Source organism: Oncorhynchus gorbuscha, linkage group LG17 (genome assembly GCF_021184085.1).
Source record: "Oncorhynchus gorbuscha isolate QuinsamMale2020 ecotype Even-year linkage group LG17, OgorEven_v1.0, whole genome shotgun sequence".
Taxonomy (NCBI): domain Eukaryota; kingdom Metazoa; phylum Chordata; class Actinopteri; order Salmoniformes; family Salmonidae; genus Oncorhynchus; species Oncorhynchus gorbuscha.
Window position 1 is genome coordinate 7,387,004 of NC_060189.1, and position 9,407 is coordinate 7,396,410.

Sequence of the window (9,407 nt, forward strand, 5' to 3'; positions counted from 1 at the left end):
TCAGAGTTTTTACGTTAATACAGATGCTTTGGTCAATTGTGCAGCAATTACCAGGGACACATGTTTTTAGCCGTGTTTTGATGCAGAACACGAGAGGATATGAGCGCAATAAAATACAGACGTGTGCACCCAAGCAAAGTGGGAAACAGTTATCTGACAATCGCAAAAAAACATGTATATGCCTAAGAATGATTTCAATTCAAGCCAATAGTTCCAGATCATATCTGATACCATAAAACCACGATTTTGTCCATAACAATTAGCACAATACGTTGTCCACTGTTTTAATTCCGATTATTGCAATTCCCGATCAAATAGTGTTTTCATGTAAAAACAAGAATAATAATAATAAGTAAAGTAACCCCATCATAGGTCTAATCCGTGTTTCTATGTAAAGTACACTAAAGCGTAGCCTGTCGTTATATTCCAGAGCACTGGTTTAACTCTGAATATTTAACTATTGATTGAATGTAATTCACCTGCAACGAAGACCGTTAAATGTTAATCAATTATTAAATGTAGGCTATGTATTTTTTATATTTTTTTCTGGCGACCTAGTAAAATTCGTTTAAGTCATTTTATTATAAGAGACAGTTAAAACGAATAATGATCATAACAATGATCCTTACCACTCCAGCTATATTGAATTTATTAAATCGACATTTAACAAATATTTCGAAGTACCTTTAATATGCCACAAAATACATTTAAAAATATATATAAACAACATAAAAGGGTTTTGTTTCATTAAGGTACCAACGTTTGGATACATTAATTGGGGATACCCTATAAAAGAAATGTGCCTCCTCGTCATTGAACACGCACATCTTTCTCATGTTAACTCAAACCATGTAATGTATCATGCAATTCAACAAAATGTACGTTTCTGCATGGAATTATGTCGTTATTTTCACTTAGGTCCTTGTTGAATTTACTCCAACGTGCTGGAATGCGTTTACCTCTGAAAGATCCCACCTGTTTCACACTCTCTTCGCGCATCTAACTCAGAAGGCTCACAGTCGTGACTCTCTCTCTCTCTCTCTCTCTCTCTCTCTCTCTCTCTCTCTCTCTCTCTCTCTCTCTCTCTCTCTCTCTCTCTCTCTCTCTCTCTCTCTCTCTCTCTCTCTCTCTCATGCAAGCTCAATACACTGTCGAATATGTTAACTTCTAGTTCCAGCATGAAACAGGTCAAAAATGACTAAACTGAATATTGTTGCTAGGCTATTGTAATAACACATCTATTCACTGCGATTGGACCAGTTATGTTAAATAACTCAACTCTCAAATCAGTTGTGGTAAAGTTTACAACTTTGTGTATTGTGCCTCGCGTTGTCATTCCTCCGAAGAAGCCTGACCATAAATACATTTTACACGTCGTATTCTGACTGATGGCTCAGAGAAAAATCCCAGAGAAAATGTAATACGATGAAATAGTTACCAGCGCAGATGTACGGTCGGTCCTATGGATCAGGAGAGGTCCTGGAGTTGAAAAGCTGCGGATGGTCCGATGCAAAACGTCTTGGAAAAAAACGTTCAAAGTTGAATGTAGTTCAGAGAAAGTTTTGGGCTTCGTAAGACAACTTTCCCGGCATGTTCACATCGAGTTTAGATTGTACGCGCGTGTAGTTCAACAGCTGTCCAAAATAGTTGTGTGTAGAACTTCTGTAGTGACTCTGGTGAAGACGCCTCCTGTTACTGTCCTGCGGTCTGCACTCAAACCGCCTCTTTATTGCAACCAAACCCTTTACTCGCACATGCGCGTCATTTAGCCAGCCCCCATACACATTTGAGGGAGCTCCTTACTATAAACTCAAGTTTCTCTTTTTTTCATTATAAATTGAACATTCTAGTGATGGCTTGAACATAGTTGTAGCATAGTGTCAACTGTACTCTCTTGTTTCTTTTTAGAGAGGCTGCAATGCCTAATTCCAATAGGCTGTATACACCTACTAAACACATACATTTGTCATTTTGCCCAACCCATATTTGAAAATGCAGGACTATTTTTTTTGCCTGTTTAGGCTTATAAGACTATAAAAATAGGTATGTCATAAACATCGAATTCTCATCCTTGCCCATATTGGGAAATAACTTGGCAGCTAAAATTCATAGGAGCATTTGATTTTTGTGGTGCATTGTTTTAAATCAGTGGATGGTAATGCTGAGATGGCATATTGATTGCCTACAACATTGCATATCAAGGGTTAATGGATTTGGCAATGAAGCAATTCACGTTCTATTGATTTAATTGATGGCTTCAAAGGCAACAAATTAAAGTATCACCCACATTTCTATGATTAGTTTTGTTGTTATCATCCTAGTATTAATATTAATGTTAATAAGTATTTTGATAAGGTTGGTATTATTAGTGGAATAAACAATGTACGGGCTGAACCTCATGCAACCTCCCTCATAGGCCTAAAACCTACAATCCGTAATCGGAAGGGCAAAAATACCCCCAAGCAAATTAATTCCATTATTATATTCATGGGATTAAAAACAAATTGCTCGTTTAAAAAGAGTGCGAGGTGGAACGACTAACAAATACATTTTCACGTTCTCCTAATTAAAGAAAATATACAACTGTCACTTTACCTTGAGATCTAGAGGGAAATAAATGAAACACGTGTATTTAACCTCCCTTAAAACCATTATTCAATTGGTCACCCTGCGCGGAAAAAGGAAGACGCATCCCAAGCCTTTCATTTCAATTGCACTAGAAAACACCTTTCTTTCTAAGGACAGAGGTGAGGTATTTCCAGTACATTGATATCATAAGTAAAATATCTGAAGTCATCTCAATCTCACATGAGGCAGGGCAGGGAACATGAAACACTCAAATCTCGGAATTATATCTATGATTTTGTTGAACAACCAGCTATTTGTTAAACTTTTTTAAAATGAATACAATGAACCTAATAAGTGTGATTGATATAAAAAAAACAACATGCGCCACAAATATGCAGCTCGCGCTACATCGTTATCGTTTCACTGACAAGGTGCTCGTGCTCCTGTGGTCAAGATGGTTTGCTCTTATTTCCAGGGCACTTGAACCGTCATGGTTTAAGTGTCGATAAGCAACACCTTGCGGTGGTGCTATGGTGTACAAAAACCGCCACCTGCTGGACAAAACATTACATTGTTAGTTATTACTCCCGTGTTCCTCCGTTACAGACAAATACATGATGGGTAGGCCCAGAGCCATAACCTTATTGTCTAACATCAACCCAAATAAAGAACTTTTGCTGTTGGAATATTATCCATTTTAATTTCGGTAATATTGTGACAGAAAATTAGCCGAATGTCAAAAAAAGCTTGAAAAAAATGATATGCTAAGAAAATTATATGACATTGATATAATCATTTAAAATGGTAAGAGTAGCCACTACTAGATGCACTTTAGAATAACGTAACATATAATGTTTTGTAAATATGTCATTCTATTGCAGGGATAGTTTCTAAAGACAAACTATTCAAAAGTCTATGCAATGTTGCAAAGACAGATTTCATTCTGCTATTGAAATCGTTTTTTTTTTAGGCAAATACTGCATATTTTGATTGACAAAAATATTTCACAAAGGCAAAGATACGATGTGGTGATTTAAACTGTTCATACGTGTCATGGAAGAGTCTGAAATGTTTATTTTATGAGCACATTTTGTCAAGACTCACTGAGCCAAGTTCAAGAGTGGTGACCTCAAGAATTTATCATCAATGCTGCCACAGAAGCACATTGAATAGCCAAGTCTGTGTGTAATAAAAAACACAGGCGAGACATAATTGTAATTCTTTTCTAGGGTAGCGGTACTAGGGCCCTCTGAGTGGTACTAGGGGGATACCTAGTCAGTTGTACAACTGAATGCATTCAACTCAAATGTGTCCCTCTGAATCAGAGAGGTGCAGGGGGCTACCTTAATTGACATCCAAGTCTTCGCGCCCAGGAAACAGTGGGTTAACTGCCTTGCTCAGTTACTGGCCCAACGCTCGAACCACTAGGCTACCTACTAGCGCCCACTGAGTGGTCCTAGATTCCGCTGTGTCGTACTAGAGAGTTTATTTAATTTATTTATTTTACCTTTATTTAACTAGGCAAGTCAGTTAAGAACTAATTCTTATTTTCAATGACGGCCTAGGAACAGTGGGTTAACTGCCTGTTCATGGGCAGAACGACAGATTTGTACCTTGTCAGCTCAGGGGTGCTACCAGAGCCCTCTGAGTGGTACTAGAGCCCTCTGAGTGGTACTAGAGCCCTCTGAATGGTACCAGAGCCCTCTGAATGTTACCAGAGCCCTCTGAATGGTACCAGAGCCCCCTGAATGGTACCAGAGCCCTCTGAGTGGTACTAGAGCCCTCTGAATGGTACCAGAGCCCTCTGAGTGGTACTAGAGCCCTCTGAGTGGTACTAGAGCCCTCTGAATGGTACCAGAGCCTGCTGAGTGGTATTAGAGCCCTCTGAATGGTACCAGAGCCCTCTGAGTGGTACTAGAGCCCTCTGAGTGGTACTATAATCCTCTGAGTGGTACTAGAGCCCTCTGAATGGTACCAGAGCCCTCTGAGTGGTACTATAATCCTCTGAGTGGTACTAGAGCCCTCTGAGTGGTACTATAATCCTCTGAGTGGTACTAGAGCCCTCTGAATGGTACCAGAGCCCGCTGAGTGGTACTAGAGCCCGCTGAGTGGTACCAAATCCCGATGACTGGTACTAGAGCCCTCTGAATGGTACCAGAGCCCGCTGAGTGGTACCAAATCCCGATGACTGGTACTAGAGCCCTCTGAGTGGTACTAGAGCCCGCTGAGTGGTACCAAATCCCGATGACTGGTACTAGAGCTCTCTAAGTGGTACCAGAGCCGACTGTGTGGTACTAGACCCCTCTGAGTGGTACTAGAGCCCTCTGAGTTGCAGTAGAGCCCTCTGAGTGGTACTAGAGCTCCCTGAGTGGTACTAGAGCCCTCTGAATGGTACCAGAGCCCGCTGAGTGGTACTAGAGCCTGCTGAGTGGTACTAGAGCCTACTGAGTGGTACTAGAGCCTGCTGAATGGCACCAGCGCCCTCTGAGTGGTACTAGAGCCCGCTGAGTGTTACTAGAGCCCCTTAGAGTGGTACTAGAGCCCTCTGAATGGTACCAGAGCCCCCTGAGTGGTACTAGAGCCCGCTGAGTGATACCAGAGCCCTCTGAATGGTACCAGAGCCCGCTGAGTGGTACTAGAGCCTGCTGAGTGGTACTAGAGCCCGCTGAATGTTACGAGCGCCCTCTGAGTGGTACTAGAGCCCTCTGAATGATACCAGAGCCCGCTGAGTGGTACTAGAGCCTGCTGAGTGGTACTAGAGCCCGCTGAATGGTACGAGCGCCCTCTGACTGGTACTAGAGCTCTCTAAGTGGTACCAGAGCCGACTGTGTGGTACTAGAGCCCACTGAGTGGTACTAGAGTACTCTGAGTGGTACTAGAGCCCTCTGAGTGGTACTAGAGCCCTCTGAATTGCAGTAGAGACCTCTGAGTAGTACTAGAGCTCGTTGAGTGGTACTAGAGCCCGCTGAGTGGTTCTAGAGCCCTCTGAGTAGTACTAGAGCTCGTTGAGTGGTACTAGAACCCACTGAGATGTAGTAGAGACCTCTGAGTGGTACTAGAGGCCTCTGAGTGGTTCTAGAGCCTGCTGAGTGTTACTAGAGCCCTCTTAGTGGTACTAGAGTCCTCTGAGTGGTACTAGAGCCCTTAGAGTGGTACTAGAACCCTCTGAATTGCATTTGAGTCCTCCGAGTGATACTAGAGCTCCCTGAGTGGTTCTAGAACCCTCTGAGTAGTACTAGAGCTCGTTGAGTGGTACTAGAGCCCACTGAGATGTAGTAGAGACCTCTGAGTGGTACTAGAGGCCTCTTAGTGGTACTAGAGTCCTCTGAGTGGTACTAGAGCCCCTTAGAATGGTACTAGAACTCTCTGAATTGCATTTGAGCCCTCTGAGTGATACTAGAGCTCCCTGTGTGGTACTAGAGCTATCTGAGTGGTACTAGAGCCCCCTGGGTTGTAGTAGAGCCCTCTGAGTGGTACTAGAGCCCGTTGAGTGGTACTAGAGCCCGCTGAGTTGTAGTATAGCCCGCTGAGTGGTACTAGAGCCCTATGAGTTGTAGTAGAGACCTCTGAGTGGTACTAGAGCCCGCTGAGTGGTACCAAATCCCGATGACTGGTACTAGAGCACTCTAAGTGGTACCAGAGCCGACTGTGTGGTACTAGACCCCTCTGAGTGGTACTAGAGCCCTCTGAGTTGCAGTAGAGCCCTCTGAGTGGTACTAGAGCCCCTGAGTGGTACTAGAGCCCTCTGAATGGTACCAGAGCCCGCTGAGTGGTACTAGAGCCTGCTGAGTGGTACTAGAGCCTACTGAGTGGTACTAGAGCCTGCTGAATGGCACCAGCGCCCTCTGAGTGGTACTAGAGCCCGCTGAGTGTTACTAGAGCCCCTTAGAGTGTTACTAGAGCCCTCTGAATGGTACCAGAGCCCCCTGAGTGGTACTAGAGCCCGCTGAGTGATACCAGAGCCCTCTGAATGGTACCAGAGCCCGCTGAGTGGTACTAGAGCCTGCTGAGTGGTACTAGAGCCCGCTGAATGGTACGAGCGCCCTCTGAGTGGTACTAGAGCCCTCTGAATGATACCAGAGCCCGCTGAGTGGTACTAGAGCCTGCTGAGTGGTACTAGAGCCCGCTGAATGGTACGAGCGCCCTCTGACTGGTACTAGAGCTCTCTAAGTGGTACCAGAGCCGACTGTGTGGTACTAGAGCCCACTGAGTGGTACTAGAGTACTATGAGTGGTACTAGAGCCCTCTGAGTGGTACTAGAGCCCTCTGAGTTGCAGTAGAGCCCTCTGAGTAGTACTAGAGCTCGTTGAGTGGTACTAGAGCCCGCTGAGTGGTTCTAGAGCCCTCTGAGTAGTACTAGAGCTCGTTGAGTGGTACTAGAACCCACTGAGATGTAGTAGACACCTCTGAGTGGTACTAGAGGCCTCTGAGTGGTTCTAGAGCCTGCTGAGTGTTACAAGAGCCCTCTTAGTGGTACTAGAGTCCTCTGAGTGGTACTAGAGCCCCTTAGAGTGGTACTAGAACCCTCTGAATTGCATTTGAGCCCTCCGAGTGATACTAGAGCTCCCTGAGTGGTTCTAGAACCCTCTGAGTAGTACTAGAGCTCGTTGAGTGGTACTAGAGCCCACTGAGATGTAGTAGAGACCTCTGAGTGGTACTAGAGGCCTCTGAGTGGTTCTAGAGCCTGCTGAGTGTTACAAGAGCCCTCTTAGTGGTACTAGAGTCCTCTGAGTGGTACTAGAGCCCCTTAGAGTGGTACTAGAACTCTCTGAATTGCATTTGAGCCCTCTGAGTGATACTAGAGCTCCCTGTGTGGTACTAGAGCTATCTGAGTGGTACTAGAGCCCCCTGGGTTGTAGTAGAGCCCTCTGAGTGGTACTAGAGCCCGTTGAGTGGTACTAGAGCCCGCTGAGTTGTAGTATAGCCCGCTGAGTGGTACTAGAGCCCTATGAGTTGTAGTAGAGACCTCTGAGTGGTACTAGAGCCTGCTGACTGTTACTAGTGGTACTCACTCAGAAATTATGTTTACAGATCACTTGCATATTTTATTCCAACTATTTACAAACACTTAAGGCAAAGGAATTGTGGTCTCCATGTCAGCTGAGTCAAATCCAGACAGCTTACTACATGAGTGAGTCATAGTAGAGTGTATCGGAAGGCTTTTGTGGGAAGTAACAATGTTTGTGACCTTTGGATCATTGGCTCAGTACAGGCACAATGACTGGAGCCTAGTTGGGAAATGTAAGGTGAACATGACATACAATATCCATGCTTCATATGCAGCCTATTAATAATTAATGCTCAAGTGACGTGTTTTCCCATGCATATAGCTAGCTAGGCGTAAACACTCTTCTACAGGGGGGAAATAGAAGATTATATTGACAACATCTGCAGATCTGTTCCTATTAGACATATAAAGGGCTTTAGAAAAAATCTATAGGCCTAAAATCTATGCAAGATGTCAGCTGTCCTCCAATGAATCTTAAGTCCATCGGCCTTTCATAGAATTCAAACGTGTTTCTCCCTGATAGGCTGCATGCAGGTGGAGAGGATGTCTTTGTTTACAGAAGCTGGAGGATGGAGACATTAGCCACAGACTGACTCCCATGGTATGTTGGGGGCAGCTGCAATTTCATTAAACACAGTTCACGGCTGGAGAAGTGCATTTAGTCATGTGTGTCCAGTGCACACAAGATGTTGTGTTATTGTAACATGTTGCATCAGGGAATTATGTTTTTACCCAATTTAAGGAGAGGGGAATTCCACACCCCTTGTTGTTTTATTCGGATTGTAAGGGAAAGGGGGATACCTAGTCAGTTGTACAATGGAATGCCTTCAACTGAAATGTGTCTTTCGCATTTAACACAACCCTTCTGAATCAGAGAGGTACAGGGGGCTGCCTTAATCGACATCCACAGCACCCAGGGAACAGTGGGTTAACTGCCTTGCTCAGGGGTAGAACGACAGATCTTTACCTTGTCAGCTCAGGGATTCGATCCAGCAACCTTTCAGTAACTGGCTCAATGCTCTAACCACTAGTCTACCTGTCATATATAGATGAAGTGAGATGGGAAGACAGATGCAGTGTTTAGAGTTGAAGAGGTCGACACCCCGGTCTCTCACCGGGCATACCGTAGTCCACAATTGGCTGCGTTATACTGCTAAACCAAACTCCTGCACCAGGGTTTTGAACTCTATGGTCCAGTCTTGTCTATACTCCATCTCCATGTGGTAATGGTTAGTTTTACATCATTCCCTTTCTGACTGACAACATGAATAATGGTGAGCCGCAAGGAGGCTGAGTACATGATCTTCAGTGTGATCGAAGCCAGATCTCTATGCCAAGCGAAAGAGCGCATATGTAGATATTATTTAGCCATGTGTAGATAGCATTTAGCTAGTAGCCAGCCAAGTGTACTGTAGATAGCATTTAGCTAGCAGCCAGCCATGTGTAGATAGCATTTAGCCATCAGCCCAGCTACTTGCAGCTTCTCTTGAGAACGAGTTTAACTAAACAAAATAACTCATTTTTATTTCCAACGTAAAACATTCCACCAGTGCCTGAATCCAAACAGAGAGATTAACTATGTTTTGTCTGAGCTGTTGCTGTTGTGTCATCTGTCAAAACCTTTCTTAACTTTAAATGCAGGCTTTACAAGCAGCTTTAATTGTTCCTTATTCCATATTGTTCTATGGGCCGCTCTGTTCTCGAGCACAGAAATGATTGTAATTGGTTAAGTTAAAGGGGAATACAGCAGATGCTACATCTATTGTTTGAGTTAATGTTATATACCCATTGATTCTTGAGGAATATAACTTAGAAATGCCCGCTCAGTTCA

General features: G+C 43.9%; 1 protein-coding gene across 1 annotated transcript in view; it reads right to left on the minus strand.

The window, feature by feature from the left end:
* The window catches only part of osr1 (odd-skipped related transcription factor 1), an 8,376-nt gene extending 6,676 nt beyond the window's left edge, over positions 1-1,700 (minus strand). Inside the window, exon 1 of the mRNA XM_046308723.1 lies at positions 1,439-1,700. The gene's annotated coding sequence lies outside the window, so the exon portion shown is untranslated. The remainder of the gene's footprint in view (positions 1-1,438) is intronic.
* Positions 1,701-9,407: the final 7,707 nt, after the last annotated feature.